The following is a 16695-nucleotide window of genomic DNA, read 5'->3' as shown; positions in this document are numbered from 1 at the left end:
TCTTTGAGGACGCTTTTAATTATGCAGTATGAGTTTAATGATTTAAATATAGTTTCTTTTTTAATCGTTCGTTTTCTTTTCATTTTTATTGATGGTATCAATTTCGAAGCCTGAGCAGTAAGTTGCTGTTCGCAATGTCAAACGATCTCCACTCAGATTTTTTTCTGATACTAGTTATTTTTGTTGTCTCAAACTTATATAATAATAAATCCTCCATTTATCATTATTTTTCAAAAATCTAGATTATTTTCAGCAATCAGATAAATTCTTTCTTTAATGGAAGCACACAGCATCTGATTTCTTAATTTACACAAAATAAATTACATCGGGTTTTGACTTTAAATACCGGACTTCAAGTACATTTAACGCTATTTAAATGGAATAGGGATCGGCTCTGTAAGACATTTCTCTAAGATTAATATCATAAAGAGAACCCTAGTCCCTCCTGATGAGTTTTGCCTTTAGGATATAATGTCGCATAGTTGTCTCGGCCTCGTGCGACGTCTCAAGAGATTTGCTTCTTCTCGATTAAAGTGCCATTTTTTTTATTCATTATAAAAAAAGATCATTAAAAAGATAAGAAAAATGCTTCTGCCGAAACTGATAATTTCAGAACATCATAAATAACGCAACAGTTTCAGATTTTTTTTCTTCGTTCCATGCACAGCTTCGATGGATCGTTGACGAAGGAATGCGAATTACGTAATAACTGAAAATGACACTGTATTGACGATGACACAAGACTAGCTGATGAGGAAGTTAAGAAATTCGGTTCTTTTTGTCAAAACTACTTTAGTTATTTTTTTTACAAGTGGACGAAGGGCGATTTCTTGTTTTAAGAGTTGAAGCCGATAGAACATGCTTCTCGCGTAGACATCCCGTTTTGAAATTAAAATTTATCAAAGAATGCTCGTCTGACCTAGAATGATATTTTTGGAGTCAATTTCCTTTTAATATTTTTAATAAATGTATTTATCTATAGAATGCCGCTTTTAAAATTTAAAGTTACGCATTTCAGTCAACGGCTTTGGTTCATTGGTAAATTATGTGAAGTCAAATTTTTGTTTTAATTTATCTTGACTAGTCAAATATTTAAAAATCTTAAATTTTCTTTCCTTGTAAAATTCACTTTCTTACACCTTCCTGTTGTGAATAGCTTTCCTTAACATCTGGGGAGAAAAAAAAAGAAAGAAAAAAACTGAAATATCCATTAGATAAATTATTTCATACAACAGATAATCTATGAACCCCAAATTTTTTTTCTTCCCGTTTTAAATCATTCTCGTCATTCTTTCATAATATTCGAAAACGATATAGAACGATTTAAATTTCTTCAGTTTAATTTAACTATAAAAGACAGTTGTTTTACTTAATGCATACAGAAATGTAAACATATATCTTTAGGTTTGGAGATTAAAAATCCCTAATTATATAGTCTTTTAAATAATTAAGCTCTCTGAACTTATGTTTCTAATAATATTGATCTTTTTAATATCTATTTTTTTTCAAGTAGGGAGAGAAATAGATTTGACTTTCATAGTACTTTTCAGTTTAATAACACTGTTTTAATGCATGTACTAAGCCATAAAAATAAAAAATTATTATTGAATTAAATTCAAATTCGTTCACAATGCTGAAATTACTTATAATTTGTTTTAACTAATTCACTAAGTGTTATGAAATGAACCTTTTCTTTTTAGTGAAATGAACCTTTTCTTTTCAGATTTACAATAGTAAAATAATATTCTAATGACATTTTATTTCTTTTGTCTGTTTAATAAAATATTTTTAAATTTAATTTAATTACTTTCGGAGTGCGTTACCCTTTTAGAATTTAGATTACAAAAATTGGAAAATACCATTTTTAGAACCAACGCTGTGTTTTTAAAAATGCAGGATGTGTTTGGATTGTATTTCAAAGTGATGTAATTGACGTATCACTACAACCCTGTGACTTATTGTATACAGGGTTATTCATAATTCCCTCCGGGGTTTCGAAGCGTTATAGTTAAAAAAAGAAGACGAATATGAAAAAAAGAAACATATGAAATTATTCCGAAACTAAATTAAAACTTGAATACTTTCGGAATAATATCATATGTTCTTTTTTGCCATATTGGTCTTCGTTTTTCGTCGAAACCCCGGAGGGAATTACGAATAACCCTGTATATTATTTAGAAAGAAAATTATTGAAAATTTGAAAATATTCGTTTTCTCAATCCATTTGCCCAATTCATTCGTAAAAAATCGTAAAAAATGACATTTCATTGTAAACACTGAACACATTGCCATGAATAAACACTCCGATAATTTGAGTCCGAACTAGATCCGTACCTTACTGTTGCAGAAATTGATTGAAAAAGATTTTTTTTTCTATCAACTTTTTTTTAGCCTTTTTTAAATATTTTTTTATTGATATTGTTCAATTGTCAAGCTAAAAGGCTCCAATTTTGGCCTATGCTTCCATTAATTAAGTGCCTAATTCTATATCTCAGATAAATTGTTATGATAGCCGAGCATCTCTGATTTACATATTCTTTTGTTTTAAACATTTGCATTGTTTTACACAGTTTAATACAACTATGCTTTGATCAATAACAAGCTATCAAGTTTTAATCACTCAAATTAAATAAATAATTCTATATTTCAGTTTAATTTTTATGAATGCCTAGGCATTCCAGGTCCCCACCTGTTTTATCGATTTAATTCCTGCACGGGTATATTTATATATTGAGGACCGCATCACTCATAACATCAACCACGAAGTTTGTGACACCGGTTTAATGACTATAATTAACGTAACCGTTAATCATTGTCAGTCTTCGATAGCCCTTAAAAAATTTTTGTTCTAAATTGGGTGGGGACGCTCACAAAATTATTCGATAATACACACACGACCTACTGTCGCAAAATAAAGCATGAAAATCTGGAACGGTCGCTAATAAGGATTCTCATGTCTTCGAAATTGAAGAAATTATTCTTTTTTAGTCTTCGAAAATTATATTTCGGCTTCTGCGGTTAGGAACTAAGATATTGCGAAAAATGCCTAAAGGCCGACCGGTTTTTTGTAATGGGATATTCATGTCGCATTTGCGTGTGACGCTTTAGTGTCTATATTATTGTAATTTTTAAGAGTGAACGACAGACGAATAGCGGCAATTGACTAATGTCTTGAGGAATTCGGAATGAATGTTGTTTTACAATTTAAATTATACGTCAGAAATGTAATTTTGTATTTGTTTGTTGTTTAATTCTGTGGTTAAGACATTAAATCAGTAAGAAGGGGACTCGTGCCCGTGTTTATTGCCTCGCATTTCTTTAGAGAAGTGCTTCTCTTTTTTTTTTTTTTTTTTTTTTTTTTTTTTTTTTTTTTTTGTTGCCTTATCTGCGATGTTCTTAAATTCTGACACTTTCTGTGTAACGTCAGCATAATTATAAAATGTATTAAACATGAAAAGGGAATGAAGTCTTTAAAAAAAAACTTCCTATTTTAAAACAAGTTGCTACCACAGTTAAATTTACTCCTATATGGAACAACGTGTTAAAGAGGACAACCACGGGAAAAATTTCTCAATGCAAACTTCTGTCACCCCTCCGTAAGTAATTTAAAGTAAAAAGAATAATAAGTTCAGGCAAACCTACAGTGCGGTTTTGAGGAGAACTCCTCCAGACTGAAAGTCTGGAACTGTCTGCTGCTATGGTAACAAGCGAGAGCACGTTTCAAATAGGGGTGCAATGAAGGTGTCGATTGGTTTACTCACGCCGACCTATGCCAAGATTAAGACAAAACTATTCCTCTTACACCCCTATTCAAAGTGACTTTTCCTCGCAACCATAGTACCCGCCAGGATGCGAGACTGAAGTCTGGAGGAGTTCTCCTGAAAGCCGCACTATAGTATAATTCCTGAAGTTCAAATATGAAAAAAAAATTTTTTTTTCAAAATATCTACATGAAAACAAGTTATGAGAGGATAATGTAAGTTTATGCAATGGGAAAGTACTCTTTCAATAATTTGTTTGCCTTTTAATATTTGGATTTTTTTTTTTTTTGAGCAATTGAAACTCTAAGTTTGCCTGAACTCACTTTTTCTATACTTTTAATTTTAAATTGCTTAATGGAGTTGACGCATAATTTGTGATGAAAAGTGATTGCCTCGGTAAAATCCAGAGGGTTGGGGAACACCAAATATATTAGATATAACACAATTAATTATAAATATATTAGATATAACAAATTATTCCGAAAATCATGCGAATTGTTTTACTTAAATATGTAATGGCTCTGAAGTTTCCAATTCTTGAAAATTAAAATAATAATGATAGCAATAATCATATATAAACCTAACGTGAATTTATTAGGCTTTCGTGTTATTTCAATGTCTTTTAAAGCTGAAAAAATTAATATTACGGAGAATAAAAACTTGTGATGATGATAGTAAAAAGTTCTCAATAAATTTACTCGAATCCTCTAGTTTCGATCATAAAACATATTTGAAATGTTCTGAAACTAGTATTTCGTAAAAATTTACGTCTTCTGAAGATTTTATTATGTTTCGGTTAAATTTGTCTTTCATCGTTCATTTTTAAGTTGTGACAGTATTTTGCCTTTTCTTTTTTTTTGTTTTTTTTGTTTTTGTTTATAAACCAAACCTTGTAGTTTTAACTAATTTATAGGTTCTCAAATATTTAATTTTTTTTTCAGTATTACATTGATAAAACTATTATATTTTTATATTAATTTCGTTTTTGCAGAAATGAAATCCTGACTTATTATTGAGCCATGGCGGCTGTAAAAATTTTTTCACGGAATTTCTGTTTTGCGAGAAGTAATACATTAATTTGTTCGAAATAAAATCTTTATTTTAAGCTCCTTAGGTTGTGCGATCGTTGAAAAATTCCGGAATTTACTTATAGTATAACATGAAGGTTAATGTATAATATAAGGGTTTTAATACGAATTTTTAAGTACATATCTTGTTTTTGTCCACGGATTAACCATGAATGATGTTCTAACACTGTTTGGGATTTAATCTAGATTTACGCTTGATTTTTTATTTTTTTTTTTTTGGTTGTTCAGTTATTTGTATTTTTATTAATATTCTTGACTGCTGGTGGATATAAAAATCTGAATAACTGTTTTGAAAATAAAAGAAATTTTTTCTTCAATTAGATCTTTATTTATTTGTGAAATGGTTCAATAATCAAGAACTTTACGTGTAATTATTAAATATAATATAATTCCGATGACCGAAAATATTGTTCGATATCACTTAATTCATATTCCGATGTTTTTCAGATAATAATCAAATGGTCAGGCGTGGGCATATCGATTCTTATTTCTCATTTGGAAGCTTTGGAATGATGCAATTTTTTTTCTTCCCCTTTTCAAATACCTACCTTCCAAGGAAAGATAATCCTTTGTCCCCATTTAGATCCGTTTTTATAGTAAATAATATAAGAGTTTGAAATCACGTAAAGAAAAAAATAATAATATAAAGCGGATGGTAAATTCTTAACTTGAATGTTGCCATTTTTTTTTTTGCTCTCCAGTTCTTAGAAAGATATAAACAACATTTATTGGTTCACGATTTTCCTTAACGCCAGTCTGAACACAACCGTTTATTACTTTTTTTTCTGCCCCGTAAAAGGATTCTTTGTTCAGTTGCGAATGTTATAAACATTTTATGCAAAGTTTAGTTCTCTTTTACATTCTTAAAGCACGCAAAACTTAGGAAAAATGTTTTATTTTGTCCATTATTCTATGAATCGTCTTCCCTGCCGCAGGGTAGCCTGATTCACAAAAAAAATTGTTTTTCTGCATTCCATTTACTTCTTTTGGAACATTAAATTTTAGTTGAGGACTTAGTTCCACCCCCTTTTTTAATTCTAAGTATTTCTATCTCGTGTTAGAGCTTTCAGGTACTTTTGTTTTAAAGTTTTGTTATGTTTCCTTTATGATCTTTCTATTTGTTTTGTAGCCGCCTTTAATTAATTTTATTATCTATTTAAGGTAATAAAATATAAATTATTTAAATCGATAATGTAGCTTAGTTTAAACTATCAAAGCAAGCTTTCCTTTTTTTTGTTGTTGGGGTATTGTACATAGATTTTAATTTGTGCTTATGTGTATTGTAATGTATGTGATTTATAAATTACTTAGATTTCATGGTTTATATTATTAATCAGTTTGAGATAGAATATTATATTCTGTTTTTACATTTTATTGAGTTAATTGTATTACCTCGTCAGAAAATTCGGTTTGACGTTGGACCATATTATCCTTATATAGTGCAAATTTGCTCCAGCCCCAATGGGGTTTAAATTGAACCATGCTTCTACTCAGGTTGAATCCTAGCATCGTGTAATCATTTTTAATATGCAAGATAACGAGGTTCAAATATCGCCTAAGTTTTATGAAGAAAAAAAATTTATATTCTTCAAACAAACTCTGATTAAAGCTCAAGTTATTGTTAAGATGAATCTTTTTCTGTTTTTGAGAATAATAAATATAGTGATTTAGAAGTATAGCCGTTGTGCATATTTTTAAACTATGTCATTTCTTACAATTTTTACTCATTTATAAAAACTAAAATGTTATTAATTTGAGTGAGTCCATGTTTTCAAAAGTTTTAATTCCTGGTTAAATAGATAATGGGCAATCAGTTAAGTCACTGTTATAATAAATCTTTTTCCGTTCTTGAGAATAACAAAATTATTTTGAAGCATATGCGTTGTTCATATTTTTGAACTCTATCATTTCTTACAATTCTTATTTATTACTTATCATTTCTTACAACTCATTTATGAAAACTGAAATGTTATTAATTTGAGTGAGTCCATGTTTGCAGAAGTTTTAATTCCTGGTTAAATTGATAATGGGCAATCAGTTAAGTTTTGTAAGTTTTTTTTACTGTTGTCTTCTTTTTTAAACTAACACTTTTTTATGTTCTAAATGAGTAATAACTAATGTGTCAAGTCTTTTAATACGTTTGCACGAGCACAAAACAAGAATATTGCATAAACGTACAGATTTTTATATTCAAATTCATATTGATGAGTAATAGTTTTAACTTCACCAAAAGTTCTTACGATCACAGTAATGAGTAACAACTAATGTGTCAAATCTTTTAATACGTTTGCACGAGCACAAAACAAGAATATTGCATAAACGTACAGATTTTTATATTCAAATTCATATTGATGAGTGATAGTTTTAACTTCACCAAAAGTTCTCACGATCAGAAGCAGAAGAAAAGCCCGCGAAAACCCAAGACCGATTGATTGCACGATTAAGATCGGGCGTATATGACAAAGAATCCATCCGAACGATCCAACTCTCCAAATAAACAAGCAACTGTTAACAACAGATTTAGATTCATAGAAGATAACAGGAGGGAACAATAAAGGAGACTAATGAGTCAAGGGTTCAATGGGGTTGAACAAAAGCTCAACCAACAAGGACCTTTACGTGCTTGATAGCGTGCGACAAATCGCCATGCGTGTCTGACTTTCGTGCCATTGAGGATTGGGTTGATGAAACACTTCATGTGGAAGACGATCTTCGCCTTGATAGTGAAGACACCCAGCATTATCATCCTAACGGAATTATGTTTCCCAAACGTTACATTGTGGTTTGCTGGCCACTGCATTCCTAATCATGTAGGATTATCATGTCTATAGAACATTTGCGTTTTCTGATTGGATGCTAATATCGTCACCGGCGTTTTTGCTTTATTACTTTGTCGCCGCGTTTGGTCTTTGAATCTTCCTTTTGAAAAGGAGTTTTGGCTTTTGCTTGGTGTGTCGTGTTAATAATTGATTGGAGTAATTAACTTTCGAGTCGATGGCCGTGAATTAAAGAAAGGGAGAGTCGTCCCCGATTATTTGAATGCTTTTAATTATGTATCTGTGAGAATTCTTACTGGTTATGTAAATGTGTCACCTGCGTGTCGCGTTTGGCGAAATTTAGTACAACGCTAATAGCGCTTTCAATTAATTCTGAAGGTTATTGGTTTATTTAATGCTTGTCACGCATGTTCAAAAGTTGCCGATGAGATATTTCTCAGCTAATGAAATTGCTGTCATTATATTATCTTAACTATTTTGATTAGTACTTTACGATAATATTTAAGGATGGAATTACTTGAATTTTAGGGCTAAGTTTTGAAAATTTAATGCAACGAAGAATAGGTTGATGAAATATTAATGTGTGGAAGATGGTATTCACCTTGATAGTAAAGACACCAAACAGTATCAACCTATCAGGCTCTACAAACGTTACATAGTGGTTTGCCGGCCAAGATTTCTAATCACGTTGTGCTATCATATCTGTAAAACATTGTATTATTTTCCATAGATTCTAATACTATCGACACCGGCATTTTTGTTTCACATCACAACTTTTTATTGTCGCTAGATAAATGAATCTTCCTTTTTGAAAAGGGCTTTTGCTTTTTGCTTGGTGTGTGCGTGTTAGAAATTGAATGGAGTAATTAACTTTTAAGTCGATGCCCATGAATGAAAGGGAATTGTCACTGATTTGAATTCTTCGAATTATTTTTCTGTGAGAATTTTTACTGGTTATGTAAATGCGTGACATGCATGTCTTGTTTGATGAATTTTAATACTAAGCTTTTAATTAATTCTGAAGGTTTTCTGTTTATTTAATGCGCCTCATGCAAATTCTAAAGATGCAAAAATGATATTTATTAAGTTAATGTAATGGATGTTATCATTAATACTTATGTTTGACTATTTTGAATATTTAAAGAACGAATTATTTAAATTTTAGAAGATAGGTTTTAGGAACTTCAGTGATAGTAATTGAAATTTAATTTCTGAAGTATGTGGGTTTATTTTGAATTTCAATCAAAACCTAATTGTTAAAGAGTTGACAGAGCTTGTTATTAAATAGTTTATTCATAATCTTAATAGCTTATTAGTTATTTGTTTATTTATAGTTTTGATGTAGGTCGCTAAATTTGTGGAACTTTATTTTATTGCAGTAATATGAGTTCATTGAGTAAGCTGTACTTTTTTAGTTCAATAGATTTTTTCCCATAAACACTTAAGAATTTAAGTCAGTTTCCTATGTAATATGAATTTGTTATGACAAATGTTTGAATACTACGTGACAAAATTCATTAATAGTTTTCTGCGAAAAAATTAGTTATGATTTTAATTTCTCATCTAAGTAGATAAAGGAAAGGAATAAACTTTGCACTTCTTTTCATATCAATGGATTTTTTTTCTAAACGCTTGACGGAATACACAATATAAAAGCTGAAGAAACTAAATTACATGCTGATTATTTTCGACTACTATCAGTACTGTGTATTAGTGTCCTTTTTCATATTTCAGCTTATACTACTAATATAGCATTGTAAATGCTGACTAAATATAAAGTGTTTAAATTTCAGTTGATGCTACTAACATTCAGCTAACTTAACTAATATAAAAACCGACGAGACTGGATTTCTTGCTTTATATTTTTGATTGCTGATCAGTGCTGTGTGTATTTGTAACCGCGTTTTAATTACAATTTGTGCTACATTTTAATAAGTTTTTTTCCGTTTCGGTAAATATGCTTAATCTCATGCTCTAACTAATTAAGCCAACGTAATCTTTTAAAAAACTCGTTTTTTATTAAAAATTATTACGTTGGTAAAATAATTTAATTCGATTAGAAGGCTACCCACGACTTCCTTGCTAAAATATTTTCCACCCTTGCGAAATGTCACGTAATGCTTTAAGTTTAATGACAGGTCATGACCTTTGGGTGATAAGCCCAACACTTTGCGACATTTGGAAGATTTCTGACTACAGTCGCATTCGATGACTACATCAACCCACGCTTGGTGAAAATTATGAGGGTTCCTTTAAAAAAAATGAATAAAATAACCGTCTTGATTCTAATATTCAATTTTTTGAAATTAATGAAGGTTAATGTGTTCAGTTTGCTTCCAGTCGCACAATAACTTAAATGGTTTAATTTGAGTTTTCGTTTTTTATGTCTAAAATGGGTCTTTTAGTTATTAACTTTAATTACGTATTTTATTTCGTTTGTCACGTTTTGTGAAGTCTTTAATGTGAATGTGAGGAATGTTTGTTACAAAAGCCAAAACTATATTCAGTTACGTTCTTTACTTTGTCAGTTACTATGATCTACAGTCTCCGTATTTCTAAATCGGACCCTAAAAACTCTTTATGTTCTTCCAAGAGTGAATCACATTAAAAATTGAATTAACATTCGCCATCATTTAAAAATTGGAATTAACGTACCCCATTTCATATATATGTGCTAGCAGTTGTGTTTGAAAATTTCCTGCTCGAATTTTTTCCGGTGCGCAGATATCGATTTTATCTATTGTGTTTCAGCTTTTATTTATTTATTTATTATTATTTTGATGTCTAAAAATAAGTTATACTGCACGCTGAAAAATTGAAATATTTTCAATATTCATTTATTTTTACTTACTTAAAAATCTACAAACTACATTGAAGAAATGTAATTATCTTACATTTTCTTTCATCTACGCTTGCAGTTAAGCAAATAAATAAATTATTATATTAAATTAAGCTCTTAAAAGAAATTACATTCTAAAATGAAAACCCCAGTCTCTTTGGTAATTATCGTCCTTTCGAAATACAAAACTTTATGTAAATCTATTCAAGGAAGAAAAATACAACAGATGCTAAACAACAAACAAAATGCTACAAAACTGAAGAAAATATAACAAAAGAAATAATGGAATAGTATTTTCTATAGCTCAATGTTTTTTAACGCTTCAATCATATCACCAAGTAAATTAAATTCTATTAATACAGGCATGTAATTTAATCATTTTCTCTCATATGTTAAATTTAAATGAAGGTTTTTTTTTTTAATAAAGTAAAACACACTTTAAATTATTTTTCCGCCTATAAAAATACTCATTTGTAGTTAAATTTCCTTTCAACCTTTGATTTTTGTTTTTGATGCAAATGATTTAATTTTTAAATTAGTTCCAAAATTTATAAATAATGCAAAAATATATATTTTATTACAATTTTAATTGTTACTTTAACACTCTGGGAATGTCAATTACGTGGGAGTCATATAATCCACACAAAAAATTAATTTATATTAAACTCGCTGTTGCAAAATATTAATTTATATTTAATTAAATTCACATTATTGTGAAATTAAATTGCAATAAAAGCCACACTTTTGTAGTTCTTTTTTAACCTAAATTTCAAAAGCCTTTCTCATAATGTATTCCCATACTCAGCTTGAAGCTTTCGCAGCTTATTAATTTATTCTTTCTTCTTAAGCCTAAAAGGCTGCTCAATTGATTCCGGCATTGTTGTAGTTTCTTTTTCTTGGATGGCATCCAGAACTTCTTGCGTGCTCGATTATATGGTTACGCCTCGGTGCTGTTCGGCTACAAGTCTCATTCTCGTTTCTCAATATAGGTTAAGGTCTACTGCATACTTTATAAACTCATCTTTGGCTTGTTTTTTCTGTATTTAATATGTTGTCATTCAATATGTAAATATAATTGGAAATAAAATGCGTTCTGATTTTTAATCGGTTTATCGATTGTTGTTAAATTATGAGAGCTGGTCGTCACAATGTTCTTTCGATTTCCTGATTATTTGCCAACTATAATTAATTTTTTATTTTTGAAATATCGTTATTTTGACGTCATCTACTTTAAATATTGGGCTAACTGTCAACTTTTGTGCTTATTACGGAACATTTCATCTAGGGAAAATGAAATAAGAATTAAGTTAAGCGAGAGAATAAAATTTTAAGAATTTAAATTTTAATATGTAAATAGTAAATATAATCACTAGGAAATAAAATGCGTTCTTGTTTTTATTTGGCTTGTCGGTTATTAAATTATGAGAACTGTTAACCCATTCATTCGGTTTCCGGTTTATTAGTAAGCTATTTTTATTTTCTTTGCAAGCTATTTTTATTTCTTTTTAAATATCGTTATTTTGACGTAATCTAGTTTAAATATTGGGATAGCTGCCAACTTTTACACTTATTACGGATAAATTCAAGTAGGGAAAATGGAATAAAAATTTAGATTTCGTAAGAATTTTAGTTATTTCAGATATTTTAAAAGTTAAGAATTAAGTAAAAGAATAAAGTTTTTTCCAATACATCAAATTACATGATTATCATTATTTTTTTTCACAAAAATGTTTGCAATATTTCATATGGAAATATTATTATTTGAAATAATATTAATACCATTTTTTTTTTAAATATTCGGTGTATTGTTTGATATTAAATTACGAAAACTGCTCACTCCTTTGTTGGGTTCCTGTTTAGCTGCTAACTATTATTTGTGTTATACACTAGATTATTTCAAATTTATGTGGTTAAAGTCATCAATATGTTATGGTGGTTAAAGTCATCAATATGTATAATAGTTTTAAAATAGCTTTATTAAATCATGAATCAAATATTAAGCATATAACTTGCTATAATATGGGGAAATTGTCCGTGGATGCGTCTGCTTATTTTACGATTTACTGTTTTTAAGCTTTTTAAAATACATTTTAAGGGTTATTGTGTTTGGAAGTTTATTTTAACAGTAATGTAACAAGCCGTATTTTGGAATGCTATTTACTTTTTACGGGCTTGATTTTAAAAAATAAATTTTTGATTTTTGCTTTATTATAATTCTTTAAAATATCAGCAATGATAGTAAACAACAAAGTACTATAAATGTACTGGATTTTTAAAGATATTATACATATCTTTGCAATCACTATTCTCTCTTTGTTGCTCTTCCTTGTTTTGCTGTAAGTTTCTAGTTAAGAGACTGCATTAAGTATTCCATACACAAGGTCTTTAAATTGTGTCAAAAATGATAAATTAGATTTTTCGTTACAAAAATCATGTTTTGGGAAATGTATTTCTTTAATTTACACCCCCTAAATCTTATCAAATGTTTCACAAGTTTAGATGACCATTAAAAAAAAGTATTTTTATTGATATTAATAATTGCAATAAATACATTGAGGTTAAATTGTCTCAACATGTATTGAAAAAAATTGAGAAAAAGGACCGTTGATAAATGAAGTTACACGTTTTCAAAATAATGATAGTGATTATACAGGTTATTCTTTAAAGACGGCCCTTTATGTATATTTTAGAATCCTCAACTACAGTGAAAGCAACAAAAATATGCACATTAGAGCCGCAATTTAAAATTTCATAGAAAAAAAAAATCACTATGAAAATCTAGCGAATCACGTTACGGGTGGCGAAAGTATTAGTTTTTTTGTTTGTGGGAGTTGAAGTACTATAGTTATTTTACTTAAAGTTTCAATCTCAAATTAAACCTATTTTGCTGTTCATTACGTTTGCCTTTTTCTATTGCAATTGGTCACATATCGATGGCGGGGCAGGATAACCTGGTGGGTAGGACGTTGGGCTCGTGTTCGTGTGAACGGGAGCTCGAATACCACCTGTCAAAGAACCCCGTGTATTAAATGGTGTCTGGGACATATTAAATCTGTCGGGGTTACAAAGGTTTCCATGCTCCCATAACAAATCAATACCTGTGGGTGTACTAAATTGAAGATCGATCGTTCTCTGGTTCAGGTCAAAATTACGATTTGTGTATGATGTACGGCGCCACTGAAAAAAAAAAGAAAAAGCGCACCCTCTGCTTTAAAAATTCGCTTGATTTCAAGCAGGCTTGCTGGTAATGGCAAGTGGCATAAGTAACAACAACATATCGATGGCGTTTTCATTTTTTCGGCAATTTAATATTAATTTGTGACTCCTAAGTGTGTGTACTTTTTTATTTAAATTTTTGATAAGGATTATGAAAGTACGCGTTAAAGGTGGTCTTTACGGAACGCCATACATGCAATCGTATTTTGATAAAAATGGTGAAAAAATGTAAAAATAAATAATAAAGTTTTTTTTTTATTTTAACCAAATCTGTGATGTCTGTCACTTCTTCTGTGTCTCAAAGTGTTACGAATTCACGAAATCATTGTTATAAATTCATGCGACCTTTTATGTGCTATCCCAAATAGAGTAATAGTTATTGCATGTTTTGCTGATTTAACCTCGTCTTATGAAAAAAAAAAGAACGTATAAATAATGATGTTAATTGTTTGAGCTGTTTTTTGAAATAAAATTTAATTGAAAATAGAGACTTAGTCACCGATGTTATTGTAGTTAGTATAAACCTGACTTTCGAAGAAGCAGTATTTTTTTATTCAGCCTTCCAGCTAGTTAAGCACGAAAATTTGCTTATTCTATCATGTTCAACGCTGGAAAAAAAATGTTTTTCTCATGCATTGTAGTTTCTACGCTTCGATATTGTGTTTATCTTATTCGGTCAACAATTTTCATGGGTGACTAGAACGACAGGGTCATCTTTAGTTTTCAAAAATTTCGTTATCGGATATTTTTTTTTTTATGAAATAAAATGTTTCGCTTAGAAAAACAAATCGTTAAAATTTAATCTGACTATAATGTTTACGTTGATCCCAGTAATAATCGCTAACTTAGAGAGATTTCAAAAAGTCTCCAAGAAGTGGGCTATTCTAGGATTTTACCTTGTTTTTTTAAATTACCACTAATTTCGCGTGATAGCATTAATAAAGGTTAAACTACCAGGTAGGGTTAGGGTTACCATGATCTCATAGTACCTCCGTGATCATATCTCTTTTCTGGCATTTTTTGCTCGCTAAATTTAGTTAGCAACAAACATTTCATTTCTTAAGGGTATATGATATCGTTTAATAAAAAAGATGGCAGACCATTTTTAGAAATGAATTTTATATTTAATTTAACCAATTAATCAATCCTGACAGTTGAAGATTGGTTTTGTCAAAAGTAGTCATTTACACAGTCTGATAATAGCTGTATTATATGTACGATTTGCCCAATATTAAACTAGAAAATACATAGTGTGATAATACATTGAGGAACTTTTGGTGAAATCGAGGTTCGAGGTGACATTGGAGATTATTTTTTGACTGAAAATTGACTTTCAAGCTATTTCTTCTCCATAGACTTAAACGACGAAGAAAACGGCTATCTTCTACATTCCGCAAAAGAGTATGGAGAATTGATTGAATTTTATATTTAATTTAACCAATTAATCAATCCTGACAGTTGAAAATTGGTTTTGTCAAAAGTAGACATTTACACAGTCTGATAATAGCTATATTATATGTACGATTTGCCCAATATTAAACTAGAAAATACATAGTGTGATAATACATTGAGGAACTCTTGGTGAAATCGAGGTTCGAGGTGACAGTTGAAGATTATTTTGTGACTGAAAATTGACTTTCAAGCTATTTCTTCTCCATAGACTTAAACGACGAAGAAAACGGCTATCTTCTACATTCCGCAAAAGAGTATGGAGAATTGATTGAATTTTATATTTAATTTAACCAATTAATCAATCCTGACAGTTGAAGATTGGTTTTGTCAAAAGTAGACATTTACACAGTCTGATAATAGCTATATTATATGTACGATTTGCCCAATATTAAACTAGAAAATACATAGTGTGATAATACATTGAGGAACTTTTGGTGAAATCGAGGTTCGAGGTGACATTGGAGATTATTTTTTGACTGAAAATTGACTTTCAAGCTATTTCTTCTCCATATACTTAAACGACGAAGAAAACGGCTATCTTCTGCATTCCGCAAAAGAGTGTGGTGCAATTTTCTTCAAGGGTGGTTGAGCCAATTTCTTGATATTTTCATCCACAGACTTACTCAACCTTTCCCTGGATTGACGGGTGCATCCGCGTGACATTGCTCCAAGTTTTACGATCTTTTGAGAATTAACTTTCAGAAGAAAGAATATAGTTCGAAATATATGCGCGATTGAAGGGGAACCCCTTCGAGTTGTAGAACCTCTTGCTGAGAAAGATGCTTTTAAGTCTTTATTTTTATTGCATTAAACGATTTGGATTTGATTTAAGAACCTTTTTAAGCATTTTTTTTTCTTCTGTGAAGAGTTTGGAGAATCTTTTGCTTACCTTCTGAATAAAAACTAAGTGATGTCTTCCTGTGTGAGTTTTTATGTTTTATTGAGTTATTTTCGTTCACGTCATCCCGTTAAGTTCATGCTGAGAAACCGCCTTTTATTTTTGAGTTTACGGTTAACTTGCTCGCATTATGCGACAACTTCTTTTGGTGCTTCTATAATCAATATAAAATTATATTATAATAATTATTATGATGGTAATATATAATTATTATGATGGTAATAATAATTATTATGATGATAATTATTAATAATTTATGATAATAATAATTATTATGATAATAATAATAATTATAATAACAATAATTATTATAATAATAATTATAATAATAATAATTATAATAATAATAATTATAATAATAATAATAAATATATCAATATAATGTTTTTTTTTTCGTTAAAAATAATTTTGAGAGATAGTTTTTGAAAATTTGTGTTGGATATTTTCTTTTTAGAGTAAATATAAATGAAATGATAATCTATATTTCATGAAAATTTAATGTAAGCCACGTTTATGTTTACGTTTATGTTATGTTTATGTTTGCCACGTTTATGTTATGTTAAATAAATATCAAATTTGATGAGAATTTAATAGGCGGGATATATAAAGCAAGCCTCCTCCCCAAATGTAATACCAAGGTTTTTAAATAGTATGTTTAAATAGT

General features: G+C 29.6%; 1 protein-coding gene across 1 annotated transcript in view; it reads left to right on the top strand.

Annotated features, from left to right (window-relative positions):
- LOC107442769 (uncharacterized) overlaps positions 1–16695 on the top strand; it is a 129093-nt gene that overhangs the window by 64035 nt on the left and 48363 nt on the right. The gene's annotated exons all lie outside the window — the stretch shown is intronic.

Source organism: Parasteatoda tepidariorum, chromosome 10 (assembly GCF_982258835.1).
Source record: "Parasteatoda tepidariorum strain Cologne lab strain chromosome 10, Ptep-v5.0, whole genome shotgun sequence".
Taxonomy (NCBI): domain Eukaryota; kingdom Metazoa; phylum Arthropoda; class Arachnida; order Araneae; family Theridiidae; genus Parasteatoda; species Parasteatoda tepidariorum.
This window is presented reverse-complemented; position numbering and strand designations above follow the sequence as displayed.